Genomic DNA, 21,644 nt, shown 5'->3' with positions numbered 1-21,644 from the left:
AAAATTAGAAATAAAAAGCACTAATAGTAGTAGTCAGCAACAGACACTAAATGACCAACCCTATTCTTTAAGACAGTCCTTTTCTAAGACTAGGGAACTTTATAGAGTGAACCATACACACATCGTGTTTATATGTTACATGCTGAAATTCTGACAAAAGAAAGAAAAAAGAAAGAAAAAAGCATCTTTCTTTTTTTTAACTTCAACGATTTTTTCTGATGAAAAATAGGTTGGCGCATCATTCACTAATTTGAACTAATATTGATTTATTGAGAGCTTACACTGAACCAGGCACTAGACTAGATGCTGCCCAAATCAGAACAGTCCTGCCCATGTAAAGCACTCAATCAAGTGTGGCAGATAGCTAATAGGCAAGAAAGCAACCACAGGGGAAAATGCAAAATGCCTAAGTATAAAATAATGGGACCGAATGGATAGAGAAGGCACAGCAGACCTCGCCGAAGAAGTACCAGTTAAGTGGATCTTTAAAGGATCAGAAAGACCAGGGCACAAGAAGAGCTGTGGAAGAACATTCCAGAGGGTGGAGAAGACAGAAGGGGCCTGAAGGTGGTAGATACAAGAGGAAAGCTGGAGCCGGTTCATGCAGGGCACGACTAGCCAAGGTCGTGTGCTGGGATTGTACTCGACGGGGAGACGTGGCCAGATGTTAAGAAGCTGCTCTCCTTAGAAAGATGTTATTGCTTTGCGTCCCACGGAATCCTAGTGTTTTCTTCACATGCGTAAGTGGTGTCTTAGCTGGGTGGAGGCTTCTGAGACAAAGGAAGCCCTTCCTTACAATTAATCAAGTGATTTCCAAGTGTGGGGTCTTGGGATTTTGTTTGACTCTGGGCCACGAGAATCAAGGATGTAACTGTCAGACAGGACTGGGAAGCTCCACATGGCACTGTATGAACGAACCCTGACACCCAATCGCTCAACATTCAACAAGGAGTTATTGGGCATTTCCATGCTAGGCACAGTGCTGAGCACTAGGAGACGGGATGGGTAAGACAGACACAGTCTCTTCCTGGGAGAACCGCTGTAATAGCACCTTTTCCGCAACAATGCCACCCACAGCCTGATCCCCCCAGGTGGCCCTTCAACTTTATTTTCCCCAAGTGGTCCGGGGAGGGCGGGAGGAGAGAAGGGAGAAAAGAGGAGTGCCCAGAGCCACCTTCACCCCCACCCTGTGCCTCCTACGCATGGCTCTGGACACTAGGAACCACCCAAGGACAGTCTGACACCTCAGAAAGATAACAGCTTGTGAGGGACCCAGAGACAAGGCTTGTTACATCCTTTAACCTTCACACAAAACGAAGCACACAGCTGTCGGATTGGCCTAACGTTTACTTATTTATGACGAGGGCAGAGCTGCACACAGGTAAAGTCCATTGTGTGTTAGGTGTTATGCTTGAGCTTCAGTCTTTGAAAACAGGGTTGAGCCAACGAAGTAAAGAAGCTACTTCCAGCTTGCAGTAACTTATTTCAAACTGGAGAAAAAATGGGAGAGTTTCAAGGTACCATAAAATGTTGGTTTTCTATAAAGCAGTGGAAGTGATTCTGTTAAAATTTTGGAAAGAAATCATTTTCTGACACTTCGTTCCCAGCAAGTCTCGTTCCATAAGTGAACCAAGTATTTGGTTGAATAACCAAGAGATTATTCCTCACCACGATCTATTGCCAACTATCAGTCCAGTACATTCTTATTAGCTTTATCCATTTGTAAAGCTCAACTAAATGCAGCAGGGAAGAAGGTAAGAATAAAACATTCACAGAGTTTGCCTAAGTATCTGTCACCCATTGAAACTTCTGGAAAGAAAATGCAGCTTAGCTTAATTACAAAAAATCCACTATTTCTCCAAACTTGATTATGATCAGTAAAATCAACCATCCCATTTACAGCATGACCCTGCTTTGTGTTTTAGAGAAAATGCACTTAATACAGCAGGAAAAATGACCTATTACATCATAGCACATGGTACAAAAAGATAGGACACCCCGATATTGCCCTTAGACTTGAAACATTTTTGATATGTATATTATACTTTCACTTTAAGAGAGGTAGAAGGCAAGAAATCTCTACTCATTAAATGTCATTTACCAAATGACAAAAAGATCATACAACATTTTTCCATAAGCCAAAGTTAAATCCCAGCAGAAGCTGCCTTTAAGAAAAGATAACATTTAGAAAATGAGACTTATCTTGCCAGATTAGCATACAAAGTAGTGAAAAACATAAGCATTGTTTATGTGTCTTTTCACGCATGCATCAAGTTGGCTACAGACTTATTTAGATGAACCTTAGAGTCTTGGACTTATAATTTAGCCAGTATTATTTTCAAAGGACTGATTTATGGAATCACCGTACCAGCTGTATATACAAATGCCATTAAACAACACCAGCAAAGATTTGGTGCTTTGGTAATAATGGTCGAGAAGTCTCACAAATCCTGGCCGAGACTTAGGCAAAGACCTGTCTCCCAGACAAGGCTGTTCATTTCTGATCCCACTGTGGCTGAGGGTTTCTGTGGGCCGGCGTTGGGCTCACTGGCTCTGGTTGTCACTAAATTTGTAGCCACGAAAAAAGTTTTGGGATTACATTTGAATACAGGTGCTGGGTGCTAACACTTGACACTGAATGATGAGGTCACCATTTACTCCTTCTGGAGGCACTTTCCTTTCCAGCCACCTATGCAGCGCAGGGGTCTCTGCGACCTCTCTGGCTACTCTCTGTCAAGAGTCCTTCGCTGGTGTCTCCTCCAGACGTTTAACTGATGGTGTGTCCTACACTCAGACCTCAGCCTCCTCTCTGTCTACACTGCTGACCTTCACATAATTTAAATGGACACCTCAGCCTCCATATCCACCTAGGCTTCAGATTCATGTACTCAGTTGCCTTCTGGACGTTCTTCACTTGGATGTCCATGAGCCATCTCACACTTAACAAAAAAGCCTTGGCCAGCATGGCTCAGGTAGTTGGAGCATCATCCCATAACTGAAAGGTTGTGGGTTCGATCCCTGGTCCAGGCATGTACGATCCCTAGTCTGGGAGCATACAGGAGGCAACCAATTGATGTTTTTCTCTCACATTGATGTTTCTCTCTCTCCCTCCTCCCCTCCCTCCCTCTCTAAAAGCAATGGGAAAGAATCGTCCTTCGGTGAGGATAAAAATTTTTTTTTTTCCACTTAAAAAAGAACCAGCAAGCCCTCCATATCTAAGTAAGAACTGCACCATCAATCACCCAGTTACTCTGACTAAAATCATTCAGTAGATTCCATAGATCCCATATCTGAAATATATCTTAAATTCTATCCCATCTCACCATCAACACCACACGCCCTTAGTCCAGGCCACCAGTGTTTCTCATCTGGACAACAGCAATAGCCTCCTCACTGGTCTTCTTGCCTCCATTCTTGCTCCTAGCAATCCAATTTCCACTGACTAGTGACGAGGAGCATTCTAGACTGTAAATCAGATGACCGTATCTCCTCCCTTAACCTCTGTTGGCCCCTATTGTCCCGGACCGTCTGCACGCTCCGCTCCCTGCGTGCCCCTCCACCTCACGACAGGGCAGCCCACCGGACTTCCTCCTGTACCATGCTTACTCCTTGGCTCAGAGACTTTGCTCTTACCTCTTCCTCCCCCTTAGAATTCTCTCACTGCAGATCTTCACTTGGCTGCTCTTTGTCACCCTTCAGGTGTCAACTCCAACATCTTCCCCTTTGAGGGCCACGGTGACCCTCACTGAGGCAGCCCACCGGGCACCACTATCACATTACCCTGTTTGGTTTGCTCCACAGCAATTTGTATGTGACCTATTTTCAACCAATTAAATGAACCACTATAATTAAATCATGTAACCAGCTAAGACAAGCCATAGAACTCCCAAGACCTAATTACATGTAGGCAGACCTGCTGCAATTTATAAAGGGAATCTGGACAGGACACACTCCACGTGCGTCGCAGCTGAAGATAAAGTCCCCCAGCTTTGCCACGGAAGCCTCCACGGAGAGCAGCGCGAACTGCAGACGAGCAGAGTAACTAAAGAACTTACCACACGCAAAAAAATAACAGCAGATGGTCCTTACACTTTTATAGTTAAAATTTTTTAAAAAATCAAACCACCAGAATTCCTATCAGGCTGTTGAGCGCAAACTGTCTGTGCACCATATGGCCTTCCTATTAATACATTTGACCTGTTATCCAACAACTGGTCCCCAGCCAGACGGAGAAAGCGGAAGACCCACTTAAGGGTTTAGAAGATGGGCACCAGGAGGGGTGTTAGGGAAGCGGAAAGTAATACTCACCAAGAGGAGATCATCGAGTAATCTAATAACAATCCCTAAGACCAACCGAGGAGCGTGGCCAAAGGGGGCCAATGATTGAAATGACTTTCCTTCTGTCTTTATTAAGAAAGAAAGAAACAAAAAATGACAAATTTCAACAGCAAGGTTTAAACTCACTGTGTAGAATTGCCTTTAAATACTGAGGAGTGTTAGGAAGAGGAACTGATTACGGAGAAGAATCATTAACTCTCCTCCCCAAGTGTCTGTGTGACTTCACTCCTAAAAGTCCAGGAGGTAAGTTCTTCCGGCCTATGCTAGCCTCCAGCTGTCCACCAGCGCCATCACCAACCACTGCGGGGTCAAACCGTTTTATATGTTCATTTAATTTTTACAGTAACTCTCTGAGGTGGGTGTTATTATTCCCATTCCACAAACTGGAACACTAAGACCCAGTCACATTATCAGCTCTATTACTTTGGGGAAATAATTTGGAGGCTCTGGTTTCAAGTGTTCTTTTTTTGGGCGGGAGGGGGACTACTTTCCCCCTCTTTGTTCTCCCTCCAACCAGCCCCCACGCCACCCCCAGCCTATGGACTATGCATATATGTATATATGTTCTTTGGCTAATTTCTTCCAGTTCCTCCCCTTTGAGATCTGTCAGTCTGTTCCATGTATCCATGCCTCGGTTTTATTTTCTTTGTCAGTTTATTTTGTTCATTAGATTTCACATATGACTGAGATCATATGGTATTTGTCTTTCTCTGACTGGATTATTATGCTGAGCATAATAATCTCCAGGTCCATTCATGTATTGCAAAGGGTAAGAGTTCCTTCTTTTTTACAGCCGCGTAGTACTCCATTGTGTAAATGTACCACAGATTTTTTTATCCATTCATCTACTGGTGGGCATGTGGCTATTTCCAGGTCTTGGCTATTGTAATTACGTGTTCTTTCTTTAAATTGTGCTGTTTTCCTAAGCGTCTTAAAATTTATTGGAAAAATAAGATACATATGAAACAGCAGATTCTAAGACTAATCTGAAAGACTGAAGTAAGTGATTAATAAGGTAAGAAAAAGACAGCCTCCCTACTAGCCTGTAAAGCAGTCAGGAAAGTGTTAACCACGATGCATGTGGACTGACATGAAACCGGTGAGGAAAGAAGGTCTTAAGTTCAGGGAAGGGACAGGATGGCAAAACAAAACGAAGGAAAAACAGTGGGTATGCACATGGCAAACCCTCCTTGCCACAGAAGGAATTAAAAACAGGCAAAAGCCAATCAGAGGCTAGGAAGAAACAGATGCAAGACTTGCTATGGGAAGGTGAAGTTATTAAGAAAAATTCTAGAATTTTTCAAAGCCAAAAGTTCCTTCAAGGCCGCCCCAAACCAACATTATGTTTTACAAATAGACAAGATCTGGTGTGGTTAGATGGTTTGCAAAAGTCACCCAGCCAGTTCGGTAAGCTGCAGATCTGTGCCTAGAATCCTGACTTCTTGGCTGCCTATCTAATGTTCTAAAAGTTCTGGCTTTAGAATCCATTGCTCTCTCCAAACATCAAGGAAACAACAAGCCTGAGCCTCTGGTCCTTTTTTGCCTGCTTTCCTCCCAATCAACTCTAAATTATTTCCAATATATAATTGATTCGTTCAATGAACAAAGCATCATTGCTATGAGAACTGGAGTAGTACAGCTGGAGAATAAGAATCCCAGCTTCTTAGAGGGCATGACCTTTAGAATCAGCCAGTCCAACCTCCTCTCAATGCACAACCCCCCCTCCGTGGCCTGACAAGTGATGGTGAGCCTGCTCAAAACTCCACAAGCTCCGACTGTTAGCAAGCTGCGTCTTTACGATTTTAAATCTGCCTTCTTGAAGCATTGGACCTAGAATTGTCCTCCAGAACAGGACACACCAAGGCCAAAGAGCAGCCTACATCCCCATGGCAACTTTGTTTCACTTGGGGAACTAAGTATTCAATATCCAAATTTCCTTTATCTGAGAGAAAAAGAGAAAGACAGATGTTTCCTTCCTAAAAGTTGTATGGATTTGTGTTGTGCTGAAGGACTTCAAGGATGTCCAAGGTTACAACATCAGTAAAGCATTTTACTTGTTTGCACAAGAAGAAATTAAAGAAGATAAACTCAGAGAGCATGAAGGACTTTGGTAACAACCTGAGAGAAAGTTTTCAAAACATTAACTAAAAAGCAGAAGTCCTTGGATGAATGGTGATACTCATGTTTTATCAACACAAATATCTTGCCAGAGATGTTTTGTTTTGTTTATTGAAATATAATTTACATACCATAAAATTCACCCCTTTAATAAAAGTGTACAATTCAGTGGTTGTCAGAATGGTCACCATCACCACAAATTCCAGAAGTTTTCATGACCTCAAAAAGAAACTCTGTTTATACCCATGAGCCACTGCCTCCCAAACCTCCCAATTCCAAGCCCTAGGCAACTCTGTTGTTTTTTTTTTCCTTATAGACTTGCCTGTTTTAGGCATTTCATGAAGTTGAATTTCATAATATGTAGCTTTTTGTGACTGCTTTCTTTCACTTAGCATGTTTACAGAGTTCATCCATGTTGTATCATGAATCATATATGCACTTACCACATTTATGTATCCATTCATCAACTAATGGATATTTAGGCTGTTTCTACTTTTGGCTACTATGAACACTACTATGAAGAGTCATTTAAAGTTTTTAATGTGGATATGTGTTTTCATTTCTCCTGGGCATATATCTAGAAGTGTAATTTTTAGGTCATATGGCAATTCTATGTTTAACAGTTTGAGGAACTAACAAAGTGTTTTTCCAAAGTGGCTGTTCTATTTTAGGTCGCTAGCAACAGTTGAATGAGGGTTGCAATTTCTCTACATCTTTGGCAACACTTGTTATTGTCTATCTTCTTTATTAGAACCATCCTACTGGAGTATGCATGGTATTTCTTTGTGATGCTGATATATATCTTGGGATAACTTTTTTTAATTGATATTTAACATATCATGAAATACATTTTAACATACATTATGGATACAGAAATGTCTCCAGTCATTGTAACACACTGTTGTGCTATTATCTCAGCATTTATAAAATGGCCCAAAATGAGAGAATCATCTGATAGAACGTATAAATTATATACACCCACATGCTTTCAGGAGAACAGTGGGTCAGGAGGAGGGGACTTATGAAGGAATTTAGGATAGGCCTTCTGTGCTCCTCACTCCAGTAACCAGTACTAAGTGTTGCCCAAGGAAGGCAGAAAGGTATTCAAATACACTTGGTTATCATTACCATCTCTGAGGCTGTTTCCTCATCTGTAAAATTGAGCCAATAATGTCCACAATTTGGCCTCCTGTGAGGATTAGATGTGCTTATGTGAATAAGGGATCTACTACAGTGCCTGGTGTTATAGGAGATGCTCATGGTGTGGTCAGTGTTGTTCCATAATAAAAACTTCGTACAAATTTATACTGGGCATTTGTATTATAATGTACCAGCTCATGGACTTGGCATGCTGGTGCCCTTACAACATCCAAGTGCCAACATACTCGGGCATCTTCAGGCCCACAGGTCTGCTAGGCCACTTAATTTCTAAGTGTCCTAGAAAAATTTAGTTTGCTCCAAGGCCATCCTCTGCACTCTTTAAAAATAAATAAAATCTCAATATTTAGCCGTAAAGCCTGTTCAAGAAAGCGAGAAGCTGTGTCTGTGCCGGCACTCACAGACTCGCTGGCTTTGCTATTACGGCTGAGGAGCTTCCCACAAACTTCTGTTTAAGGCCAGCTGCAAACCTGAAGCAGATGCTTCCAGGGCCCCAACCCTACCCTCGCAATCATCACCACTTCCTTGCAGGCTGGTCCTGCCTCCAGAACCAGCATCTCTTTGCTGGGGGGTTTCTGGCTGCGGAGCCCAGTCTGGCCTGCGGAAGGCCAGCACCTCCCCACCACCAACCCAGCAGTCCTCGACCAATGGCCGAGAGGAGTCGTAAACGTGGCGAATCGTTAGCTCCCTCACTCGGGGCGGAGGTGGAGGGCGGTGACTCTGGCTCCCCTCCCGCCCCCAGGAAACTCCCGTTCCCCAGGTGGTGGTAGCCTGCGCGAGGACACGCCCTGCCTCACCTCTCCACTCTTCATCAGCGTTTCCTGGATCCACCTCCCAAGGGACTTGAATCCTTATCTCTGGGTCTGTTTCTGGGAAGGCCAAAGCAAAACAAAAATCCTGGACGTTTTGTTTTGTTTTGGTTTTTACTTTCATTCAGTAGGTCCTAAGAGATTCCAGATTGTTGAATCACTGCTGCATGTGGAGCTATCACAATTGGCTCATGTCCAGAGAAAAGGGTGAGTGAATACTGAAATCCTTGTTAAAATTTAACAAGCGGTGAGCTTGGGATACTGGCCTAGAGGGAAGGGTACCTTTTTCTTCAAAACAGGGTGCTGGTTACTTGCCAAACCTTAGGCCCGAGGGCCCCATCTGCCCAGATCACTAATACACACTCCTGAACGCCCAGGCCTAGCAGGGGGCCTGGTGCACAATGGCACAGGGTAGGTGCTCAGTAAAAGTGTGTAGGATGTGAAGACACCTAGGGCCTGCCAGGTGAGCACCAGGGAGGTCAGACACAGGACACCAGGGCACCAGGGCATCAGGAAATGGTTCTGGGATTGCTGGGGGGAGGAAGGGAATTCATACTCACTGTATCTCCCCAGGGTATTGGACGCTTCACTTGTCGCTGACCATTTTTACCCCCACCTCCAAGATTTTAGCCATCACTGAGTCACCCTCTCTTTCTTCTCCTTTCACAATTCTTCATCCCATCACCCATCTTCCCACTTCTCTCGAGCTGGCCTGCGAATTCCCAAAGCTCACTGAGCAGAAGCATTCCGTACCTGACGGTGACCACCAGCTCTGTCCTGTCACTGTTATATCCTCTCCCCAGCCCATTGACCTGCAAACGTGACCTCCAAATGTGGCCTCACAAGGAAACGCCCAGGCCAAGAAGCCTGATTTCTCCCGCCAGCTGAACCCTCCACTCCAACTCCATCTTCTCGCCATTCCGCCACCTGCCCCCGGTGACACTGGGATGAGTCTGTGACTGGCTATATACATGCTAAGCCAGAGCTGGATCCAAACATTGCCATTCCGCTCCCCTCACTGGCTCTGTGTCCCAGGGAAGGTGGCTGAGGCCCGCTCTGGCTAAAGCCAAGGCTGCTCCCAGGATAGGCTACAATGAAACTGACATCCATAAAGCAGCATTTGGCTTCTAATGGAGTTGCCAAGGCAATGCCAACCTCTGCAGCCTCAAGAATGAACAAAGGCAGCACAGAAGAATGAATCTTGCAGGAGGAAACCAGGCTAGAATTCTTTCCTTTCTGCCAAAGTCCTGTTGTGTGGATACACAAGCGCTGTCAAGATCGCAGACAGCTATGAAAAACCACTCTGGGAAGGCGAACCGCCCAAGTGGTAATAAAGAAATTCAGAATTACTGCCTGGCTAGCAGGCAAAGTGAAGACAGAGGTGTTACTTCTGTTAAAGAAGTTAATGGAATCTGTACTTCAAAAATACGGTTCTTTTTGATGTGATTTTCATTTCATACCAAAATACAATGAATTCCCCCCCAATCTTTGCCTTTGACCTGCTCTTTACCTTAATCTACCAAGATGCAGGGATTTGTAGAGTCAGGTGAACTGGTTCTGATGCAGAACGTCACCCTCCACAAGGCTTCCTTTATCTCTTATGTCCCGGGCATCCTCCTGCCTGTAAAGCGGGAGATCGGACCTTTCTATGCTGCAATAACAATGAGCAGCACAGGGGTCCTGGGGTTTCCCCCCGTAAGAGTGGCTTCTATCTGGACCACATACAGCAGGAGAGAAGGTAAACTGTAAACTGGACTGTGTTCAGTGTTCTATATATTTAGAGAAATAAATGAAAATTGCTACAATGGTTATTTCAGCAGATCTGGTTTCCTGCCAAGTCAAAGCTGGGGGGAAAAAAAAACCAAACCTTCCTCACTGGAGAAAAGGTTAAAAGGCTGTTTCCACACAGGGAGAATGTATGAATTATTCTGCCAAACAGAAGCTAGCAACAACACGGAGCCTTCTTCCTGGGGCATCTCGCCCCCACGGCAGCTTTCTGGCTCAGCTCCTTGCAATTCAGTCCAATTGTCCCTCAGCAAACCTCTCCCACTTGTGCTGAGACTCAGGCGGCACCTCCAACACAGCCGCCGCATGGTAACACCTGTAAAAGTTATCTTCTCTGTAGTTAAAAATGAAATAGAAAAAGTTTGGCCCAGACCTTCACTTGGCTAGGTATGGCACATATAGTTATTAATATTCTACAGGTTTTTTTCACTCTGCAGAAACAGCTTATAAAATTATAATTTTATAATTGTATTGAACAGCAATTTTTCTTTTTTAGTAAGTTCAGGTCCCTCATTTCTATTTGTTTCTCAGGATTTTAGAGGCTGGGCAGGAATATGAGCTTCCCTTTCAGGAAATGAAGAATAACTTCCCATGACCATATGAAAGGCAACAATTTGACTTGAGACTAAGATCCAGAATTCCTTTTACCCTAACACCATATTGCATCTTGTCACTGATCCTCTAGGGACATATTTAAATCCCAACTATAGGTTTTCTAAGAATACCATGTATTTAGGTTTAGAACATGACAGAGTATAACCCAGAATACAATGGCTTACTTTTACATATTACTGATAAAATAACTCCCGTAAAGTACAGAAAAGTACATCCCACAAAATAGACTAATTACATTAAACAAAACCAGCAAGAGGCATTACGTTCAGGGTAGCTCTGCCACCTTAGTGTCCAAGGTGCCACCCTCTGACTAGGGTGTGTTAGCACTGTAAAAGGGGAGCAGCTTGGTGTAAACTAAACCTCTCTTCCACAGCCCACCAGGTTTAGGCTAGATGGGCTGGAACTCGGGCTACACAAGCTTTGCACATCCCAGTCCAGTGAAACTCTGTCCTCATTCAGCAGAAGAGAAGTTTGACCCGTAGAGGCAAAAGCGGATTTCCCAGTTGGCAGATGAAGTACATGAGGCACACAAGGAAAAAATAATTATTTTAAAGATCTGTCATTAAATTCAGCCACAATTTTGTAACCAGGAAAAAAAAAATTTTAAGCTGTTTTACGTATAGCTGACACAGAAGTTTTATATTTTTTAAAGACTTTTAATTTTTTGGAGGATTCTATTTTTTTAGTGCCCAAGGTACTGGCAGGGCTGAGTGGCCACAAACAAGGTAGAATTTGAAGAGCAAAAATCTCCAAATACTTCTTCCGTCTGCTCCTGCCCCTGCTTCCTGACCTGAAGTTCCACCATGTGAGCCATTAATGAATTAGACAATGAGAGAGAGACCACTGTTTCAGAAGGCTACTATCAGAAATAGTCCTCTAGTCTTCTGCCAGGAGCAACAATTAGCTTATCAGATTCATTAGTTAATAGAAGAGAGATTAAAAAATTGTTCATTTCTGAGTAGGCATTGGGGGGCGGGGGTTGTTCCCCCATGCCCAGCAGGAAAAATCAGGGTGACGCGGAAGCCACCAAAGGAAAATGCCATCTCCTTCACAATCGGCCTAGGATGGACCAGCAGATAATTGTTGAAACCCATTACTCCAGCAGCTCTGGCTCATCTATCAAGGGCAATGATTATTTAATAGACACCCACACGCAGACACCTGAAGGACTGACTGCTTGCTGGTACCTTCATCCATGAGAAGGGAACCCTGTGTTCTTCAATTCTCAGCCTGTGTTTCTTTTCAATAGCATGTTCTATCTCCCCATTCATAGCATGTTTTAAGAAAGGAAAGAGAAGCCTGTGTTATCTTCTCCCCTTAGTTTTTTTTCTCTGTCCTTCCTCAAACTACTGCCCCGTCTCTGCCTTTTGTCAAACCACTTGGAAGTTTTTGGTCTTCTCTTGCCTCACTTCTTCATCCCTCCACCTCACATCCTCATGTCTAATTTTTGCCTTCATTCAGCTGCTTTCTTAAAAAGCTCCACGGCCTCCTAGTCATCAAATCTCAGGCTTCTGACTGGCTTCAATGTCCTCAAAATTTACAAACCACCTAGACCTTGTGCACCAGACCACATTGCTGAAACTCTGGTTGGCTCCTCCCTGGGCGCTGCAATCTCCCACTCGGCACTCTTGCCTCTGTCGGCTCCCCCTTCCCTTCCTGTCGCTAGTTCCTGCAGCAACTCCCATTATAAAACATCCCCAGCTCTCTCCACACCTCTTCCCTTCTCTTTTGTACCTTCCTCTTCCTTACTCTCCAAACGTCCCTGTGCTTTCAGCCACAGCGGTGTGCCGAAAACACACAAGTCTCTCACTAACCCTGAGCTGCAAACCCCTGTTACCAACTGTCTGATTAAAGCCCCTATCTGGATATTCCCAAATACCCTAAATAACGTATGTTGAAGAGGGAGCCTTCTTCTTCCTCCCTCTCCACCTTTTTCTACCACTGTCCCCACGCACCTAAGGTCACGCTGCCCACAGCTCTCCCTCACCACTGTCAGTTGCCGCAGAGTAGTTGGTCCATCTCTTGCTTTGCATCTCAATTATCCTTATTACTTTTTGTGCAAGAGCTTTCTACGTGGTCTGCTTGTCTCTCTTCCTCCAGTGCATTCTACATCCTTTGCCAAATCCATCTGCCTGCTGCCCAGCTCCTAAAAAATGGCTCTCACTCACTTGCTAGGGTTCCCTACTGTACATATGCCTTCAGGGTAGATGCTTCCCACAATACAAAACCTGTTTAACAGCCCATGAAAGTGGGTCCTTCCCTTCCCAACATTCTAGGGCCACACGCACAGCAACTTTCCTGCATCTCCCTCAATGCTCTAACTATTATCTCTAACTAGAATGGCATCTTGATACCTTTACCTTGTTATCTGTCAAAACACCACCTGTTCTTTAAAACTCGTATCAAATGCAATCTCTTCCAAAATGAAGCTTTCCGTGATAAATGCCCTCTCTCACAGGCGCTCTCATTCTCATTCTCTCTCTCTCCCCTTCCACCCCTTCCACTCCTGCCCGCTGCTTCCTTCCCTCTCCTTCTTTGAACTCCCATGGCACTTTGATACGCTTCCAGGAGGTCTCTGATCACAAACTACTTCATGTTACAGTCATCTGGAAGCACCATATTATGGGAAGAAAGCAGGGTCTGGGATCAGAAATTGGGGTGAGAAAGGGCGAATGGATTTGAGTGACTCTCACCTGCTACACCCTATGCTTTTCTGGGTCCTAGACTTCTCGCAACTACTTTCTAACAATGTGACCATCACTCTTTGTATTTTATAAGTGACAAGGTCAGGTTCAGAGAGGTCCCTGATTTGCTTGGAGTCACAAGGCCCAAATTGTATTTGCTTAACAAGAGAATCAACTAATAAAAGACATAAAAAATCAGTTTACAAATGGCAAAACACTGCACACATATTTATTACTAGCATTATAACCTATATTACCCTTTTATAGATTTTTAGTTATTTAGGAATATGTTTTCTATCTTACCCATTTTAGGACTCACTGAAGTATTTATGATAATTATTACAAGGGTTTCAAGGGTTGTTTAATTAAATTGGATTTCATAAAAAATTGGATTTCTGATGCTATGTCCTGAAATTAATAGCATTTGGGAATTTTTATACCAAAATAAAAGTTGCCATTTATTGAGCAGGTACAAGTGTCAGGTGTAGACTATCTTTAATCTCTACAATGCTAGAAGGTTTGCATTACTATCCTCATTTTATATGTGGGGGAAAAAAAGAGTTCAGTGACAGTAAGTAACAGTCATACAGCTAATGAGTCGCAGAGACAGGAGGATTTGATCTCAAAGCTCATGATTTCCCACCGCTATGCACTCTCAACCACAAAGATCCAACTCGCCTAGGTGCCATCACAACCCAACATTAGAAGTGATTCTGCCTTAGAGGTGATTTCTGTCACGAGCACAGAAACATTCTCTTTCTTATACCCATGAGTACTGGGAGCTCCCTCTCAGGTTCCACTCCACACTACCCCATCCTCACAGACACTGGCAAAAACAGCACTCTCTTCCACACAGCTGAACAGATCTCATACATCCTCACAGGTTTAGAGTATCTCTTCTCCCTGCTTCATTCAACAAATACTCACAGACTCCTTCGTGTGCCAGGTACTGTTCCAGACACTGTGAATACAGCAGCAATGAGACATGAGTCCCCTGTTTTTATGAAGCTTTCATTTTAACAGAGTGGAAGAAGACAGGCAATAAGGAACCACATCAAAACAAAGCTATTTTCACCTAGTGTTGTGTTGTGATGTGATGTGATGACAATAGAGAGGGCCAGGGAGGACGGCTTTGAGCATGTGACATCAGGGCAGAGGCCAGGAGGTTTGCCAGACACGGGAAGAGCAAGGGGCCGAGAGCTCCAGGTAGAGGTAACCAAAAAAAGCGCAGCCTCAAGTTAGGAAGCATTCAGTGCACTGGAAAACAGTCAAGGGTACTGGGAGGGAACAAAACTGAGAGCCCAGAAATAAAGCCATTATGTATGTAGGCAAATAATTTTTTTTTTTAATTCTCACCAGAGGACATGATTTTAGAGAGAGAGGAAGGGAAGGAGAAAGTGACAAAGAGAAACATCAATCAACTGCCTCTTGCAAGTGCCCTAAAAGGGGACCAAACCTGCAAACCAGGCATGTGCCCTGATCTGGGAATTGAACCCGCGCCCTTCTAGTCTATGAGACAACACTACCACCAAGTCACACCAGCCAGGGCTGGGGGAAATAATTTTTGACAAAGAAGACAAATACAATGGAGAAAAGAGAGCCTCTTCAATAAATGGTCCTGGGAAAACTGGAATGCCACATGCCAAAGAATGAAACTAGATTACAGTTTGTCCCCATTTATAAAAATTATTTTAAAATGGATCAAACATCTAAATATAAGATCTGAAACAAAAAATTACATAGAAGAAAACAAAGGTACTAAACTATGGACCTTGGTCATAAAGAATATTTTATAAATTTGACCCAAAGGCAAGGAAAGGAAAGGCAAAAATAAATGAATGGGACTATATCAAACTAAAAACCTTCTGCACAGCAAAAGAAACCACCTACAAAACAAAAAGGCAGTGGGAGATTATATTTGCAAACAACAGCTCCAACAAGAGGTTCATGTCCATAGTATATAAAGAGCTCATACAACTCAACACCAAACAAACAAACAATCCAATTTTAAAATGGGCAGAGGACCTCAACAAACACTCCTCCTGAGAACACATACAAATAGCCAACTGATATCCAAAAAAATGCTCAACTTCACTAGCTATTAAAGAAATGCTAATCAAAACTACAATGAGATGCCACCTCATACCTGTTAGAATGGCTATTATCAACAAGACAGGTAATAAGTATTGGAGAGGTTGTGGAGAAAAAAGGAACCCTTATTCACTGCTGGTAGGAATGTAAACTGGTACAGCCACTAAGGAAAACAGTATGGCGGTTCCTCAAAAAATTAAGAATAGAGTTACCATGTGATCCAGCAATCCCTCTCCTGGGTATCTACCCCCAAAAAACTTGAAAACATTTACTCACAAATAAATGCACCTCTATATTCATTGCAGCATTATTTTTTTATTTACTTATTTTCAGAGAGAAGGGAAGGAAGAAAGGGAGAGAAACGTCAATGAGCAAGAGAAACAACAATTGGTTGCCTCTCACATGCCCCCAACTGGGGACCTGGCCTGCAACCCAGGAATGGGCCCTGACCAGGAATCAAACCAGCAATCTTTTGGTTTGCAGGCCAGTGCTCAATCCACTGAGTTACACTGGCCAGGGCTCATTTCAGCATTATTCACGATGACCAAGACCTGGAGACAATCAAATTGTACATCGATAGAAGAGTGGATACAGAAGATGTGGTACATAGACAATGGAATAATACTCAGCCATAGAAAAGATGAAATACTGCCATTTGCCACAACATGGATGGGCTAGAGAATATTATGCTAAGCAAAATAAGTCAGTCAGGAAAAGCTAAGAACCATATGATTTCACTCATGGGGGATATAAACCTGAAACTTACAAACTCAAAAACAGTATGGCGGTTACCAGAGAGAAGGAGGCAGAGGAAAGGGGCCAAATATATGGTGATGGAAGATGATTTGACTTTGGGTGGTGGGCACACAATGCAATATATAGATCATGGATCATAGAAATGTACACTTGAACCTATATAATCTTAGCAACCAACGTCACCCCAATGAATTTAACTTAAAAAAAAAAAAGAACCGCATGATGAACTATCGTAAATACCCATGAGTCTGATAAACTGAGCTTCATGCCCAAGTCACAGGGCACATACTACCTACTGAAGTCCGCCCAATATCAAGGCTCCCCAGGACAGAAAGGTCCATTCATCCTTATTCTACAAACAGTCCTAGAGACCGCCTCTCCTCCTCTGACCTCCGAGTTTAAGCAAGCCAATTGTGGAGTCATGCAAACAGTTCAGAAATCAAGGCAAAGAGAGTTCAGGAGTATCAAGTACCTCATGTCAGCATCTTTCACACCCTCAACAATTCCACAGAATTGGTGCCATCACCACCCAGTATGACAGGAAGAACCCACTGATTCCCCAGTGTCACTTCACTGGCAGTTGGCAGATCCACAATCAAGCCCGGGTCTGCCTGACCCCAATGCCCACACCCCTTCACCCACAGCACGTATGAGGTCCAAAGAGACTTCACCGCAGGGAGAGTAACTGCAGATGTTGCAGTGACTATGAACTGCATGCACTCACTCCCTAAACTTGTCTATGTTTGACTTAACTTCAATTTCCCCCATTTTTTTCAAAATTTTCTCAGTAGAAATACTTTCATTTATCTAGCATATAATTATTGATGCTTCCTTGTTTCAGGCAACCTGCTAGATCCTAGGAAGCCAATGGCGAGGCCACAGTGCCCAGGCACCAAGAATCCAGGGTCGATGCAAACTCGATCCCTAAGTCTGCATGATGCTGCAGAAGGGAAGGGAACCAGGTCTGCTAAAGTCATGGTAGTGACAGAAATGTTTTGGCCTCAGAAGCTCCTGGGGTGGTCCATTCCATTCTAGTACAGTGCAAAAAAGTGAGAAGGAAAGAAAAGAATCCAGGGTCTCATGGGGAAGGCAAAGAAGCAGGAAAGAACGGTGCTTTTTCCCTCCTAGGTCCTTTAAAGCTCGATAAATGCTAAGGTTAAACTGACACTGGAAATTTGGCTGCTATTTTCAAGGACTTCACTGCTTTTGTGCCACACTGGCCTCATTATATAGACAACTTCAGAGGGGCATTCCGTTTTATTATTCTGTAAGAGTACTGTCTAATAAAAAAAAAAGTGTCAGCTTAAAAAATGCGAAGTCTCAGGCAAAGTAAATAACTCTTTTCTATTTTAAGCAGCCTTCAGAGTGTTAGCAGTGGTAATCAGCACCTCACCAGACAGTTATGACCGATTCTAAGTGCCATGTGGGGAACGATAGTAACAGAGAACAATTCTCTGCTGCTAGAAGCGGCACCCTGGGGAGTGTGCTGCAGAAATCACCTCACTGAACTCTCAGCCGACCCCACGGGACTGGTATTGTTAGGCTGCCTCTGTGACAGGTAGAGAAACTGAGGCTCAGGTGGTTAAATGACTTGCACAAAGTTACCCAGAGGTTGTCGGGTGGAACGAGGCCCATGTTCTTGGCCTCTCTTCTGTGAGGCCAGACAGGGCCTTTAAGATGGCCGAGAGGGTCAGAAATAGGAAGCTGGATTAATTGTCCCAGCTTTATTTTGTCTGAAGGGGAGGGACTTTGGGGGGTGATTAATTATCACATATTCAGGATATTTTTTAAATAAATTGAGGCAGCTGCATTCCCTCTCCCCAAGCGTAGGAGAAGCCAAGGCGCTCATCCTCAGCCTGGCCAGCGAAGACGGAGGCGCAGAACGCACACGCAGTGGTGTCCTGCGGAGCCCCGGGGAGCTCTGGGGTCTCCTCTGATTGTCTGCCAACCCACAAATGCCTCTCTTAACCCTGCTTTCTTCAAGGACCATTTCAAATCCCACCTGAGGAGAAATCTTTTTTCTCTGCTTAGCTTCTTTTTTTGAGAACATATATCTTCTCCCCAGCTGAACGGCAACTCTCCAGAGAGAAGGAGCCTTGCCTAAGGGCTCCCTCTCTGACGCATTTCTCTGGAAAATGCAAATTGATAGTGATTCTAAAAGCGATTATCTGCGCAGTCTAAAAAAGTCTACTCTCAATCCTGGTAAACACTAGAATGGCTTTTCCAGATCAATTGCAGAGCTGTGAGTGCGGGCAGTACTGAGGTAAAGGAAAGCCAGGCCAGCCAAAACATTAGTGTAAGTGGTAGCAATGGCAAGACCTGAGCCAGAGCTTGCCCGGAGACTCCCACAGGGGCTTCCAGCCTGAGGAGCTCCAAGAGAACCAAGACAGGAAATTGCTTTTACCCTGAGGGTCCAGGGTCAGGCACATGTCTTAGGTCTCTAACCACTTCAACTGCCTAACCACTTAGAGCCACTCACTAAGACAGGAGGGGTGGGGCACATAGGTGCTCTCTGCTCCCAACCTCCCCACCTTTCTCCTTCAGGTCCACCTGAGCCACAAAGGCCAGCTCCACAGCAGTCGGCTCCTCACCTTCGTCTCCCCATTCTTCCACTGGTGCCCCAGGTCTGGATATGATGTCAGGAAGCACTGGGCTTGGCGCCATACACAGAAAATGACTTTGCTTTTCTCCCTTGATTAAATGTGTTCACCCTGGATTAAGTGACTTACAGCCCCAGTTGTTGCTCTGCTCCCACATGCTCAAGTTTACCAAGGAAGAAGGTGCAAGGGACATATGCATGTGGGATCAGCAATCCAGACAAGAAGAGACCTCAGCGTCCTGGCTTAATGGGCAAAGCTTGGGTTCAGCTGCAGAGTGAGCTGGCCCATCCTGTGCCCACAATTCCACAGCTGGGTGCATGAGTGCGCCTATGGTCTGAAGCCCAAGATTTTCACACCAGATAGCCAATGCCTTGAGGGAAGCAACAGACTTCCCGGCTTCCCCTCAGATGGCAGATAAGCCCCTGTTAAGGGACCGGCTCCCTTTACTGTACTTCCTTAATTAAAGAAGCCTCACAAGAGTGCACCAGAAGGCCCCAAAAGGGTGACTTTAGGCTAATCCGCCCTCAGTGGGTCTGAAAAGCAGCTGTTACTGTCATTGCACATCTCAGTTTTCTCAGCTTCAAGTTTTCCTGAGCACCAAGCCCTTCCTGCAGGAAAGCACCAGTTCAAAACACCACTCTCCGCGGGGAATTCCAAAGGATCGATGAGGTTATTTACCTCGCTTCCCTCAGTCTCCACTTTGGTAGCCATCTGCTTCCCTCTAAGCACTTATACATTCACTCATCCCTATTTTTTTGCTGAATTATTTAAACATCAATATATTGGCTAAATTTTCCTCGCAGAATTTATTGGTTGGCGAAGAGGCAACATCTCCCTCTCTCTCTCTCTCCTCACCTCCGTCTCTCCTCCAGCCCAGGGCCAAGTCTTGCTCCTTCTCCCCTCCACCCCAGGGAAGCCCCTCTTCCCACCTCGCTGACCCTGGCTCCCGCTATCCCCTCTCACAGGCGGCGGCGCCAATCCTTCCTCCCTTAGCTAAAAACATGCCCACATTCTTGCTGTTCTACGAAACAAAGAACATCCCATCCACCTTGTTTCTACCTCCTCTTATTGGGCTCTCATCACACACCAAGCTTCTCGGAAAAAAGCAGAACAGACTCCGTGCCTCCTTCCAGTACCAGCACCTCCCCTTCCTCTTCTTTCTGAACACTGGCCTTACCTGTGATAAAGCCTCCATCCCCGTGCCCTCTATAAGCCCTTGGTCCCCAGCTCAGAGTTGTGGCCGCCATCACAATCTCTGCCACAGCCATGTGCCATCCACAAACCTTTAATTTAGCATTTTCCTTTCTTTTTTCTTTTTTAATAATTTATTTTATTTTATTTTTTATATCGCCATTTATCACCATTACACCCTCTTCTACCTTCACCCACTCCCCTCCCAACAATCACCACACTGCTGCCATGTCCACGTAGCAGTGTCCTTTAAATCAATTCATTTTTCCTTAAATACACTTTCCAAGACACCTGCATATTACTATTATATATTTTAAAAGTCACATATTATAAATAGAAGGCAGTAAAAATAAATACAATGAAACCAAAGCAGTATTAATGAAATCTACTTAGATACCATTGCCCACCCGGGGCTCCAAACCTAAGACCACATCTTTCTTTTCGTTAAAAGGAAAATTCCAAAGTATTAGAGATTAAAGACTAGCACCAAACTGAGGCTTTCTCTGGCAGAATAACAAGGGCTGAAAAAGGAATGAAGAGAAAATAACTTTTCATTATGTGATTCTATGTTATCTAAAGCCATGGCTGCGTACTGCCTAAAATTATCAACTATGAACATAATTTTCTAACTAAATACAAGGATTAGTTCTCATACCCCTATGGTTCTCTTCAGGGGACTTACAACTGTGACTTCTTTGATGTCTAACCATCTCTCTCCTCCATCCTACATGTCCTCAGAAAATGAGATTATAAATATAAATTGAAAAACGATAGACAAAAAAAAAATACGCAAAACATCATAAGTTGTGCAGAACATCAGCAGTCCATCCAAACTAGAGCACAAATCCACCCCAGATGGAGTTCTCCACCAGGGCCAGCGACTGGGATGAGTCCAGAGGCTGCCCAGGACAGTATCTCTGCAGACAGCTGTACACAATATGGCAGCCAACATCTGAAAGGTTTTACACCCCAAAGGCTGCACCACACACTTCACAGACATGCTCTTCAATCTGCACAGTCTTACCAGGTTGGTGCCATTACTGTGCCCAATGTGGGGAGACCGACATCTAGAGAAGGTAAAGGGCCTGCCACGGATTCCCAGTGAGCAGCAGATCCAGGGTTTGCACCAAGTTTGTCTGACTCCAAAGCCCATGCTCCTGACTCTTCTGCTCCCCCGATGCCCAGGCACAGAGCAATTTTAAACCTCACAAACCTCAAAATAATAGCCTGCTGCTTTAAGCACAATTAAGACAATGGGCTGACACAACAGGAAAACCATTCAATATGTAATTAAGCATAATTACTGGTGTCCTCTAATTGTTTGGGAAAATAAGTTTCTCTCAGCTGACAAGCTACAATTCTGGTGTGTGCTGAGAGAATGTTCAAGTCTTCATTTCAACCTATACATCTCCAGCACATGCATGAGTTATTGGTCAAATTTCATGGTGAGCACTAGGGTGGCTCAAAGATATCTTCAATATGTAATTTAGAATCCAATA

General features: G+C 44.1%; 1 protein-coding gene and 1 non-coding gene across 2 annotated transcripts in view; one reads left to right on the top strand and one right to left on the bottom strand.

The window, feature by feature from the left end:
* Positions 1 to 21,644, bottom strand: part of KIF5C (kinesin family member 5C) — a 145,378-nt gene that overhangs the window by 97,395 nt on the left and 26,339 nt on the right. The gene's annotated exons all lie outside the window — the stretch shown is intronic.
* Positions 17,264 to 17,396, top strand: LOC129062007 (small nucleolar RNA SNORA66). The gene has a single exon (XR_008528247.1). It is a non-coding gene; the product is annotated as a small nucleolar RNA SNORA66 (small nucleolar RNA).

This window comes from Pteronotus mesoamericanus, unplaced genomic scaffold (assembly GCF_021234165.1).
Source record: "Pteronotus mesoamericanus isolate MK-2021 breed Mesoamerican mustached bat unplaced genomic scaffold, CSHL_Meso_final scaffold_651, whole genome shotgun sequence".
Classification (NCBI taxonomy): Eukaryota; Metazoa; Chordata; class Mammalia; order Chiroptera; family Mormoopidae; genus Pteronotus; species Pteronotus mesoamericanus.
This window is presented reverse-complemented; position numbering and strand designations above follow the sequence as displayed.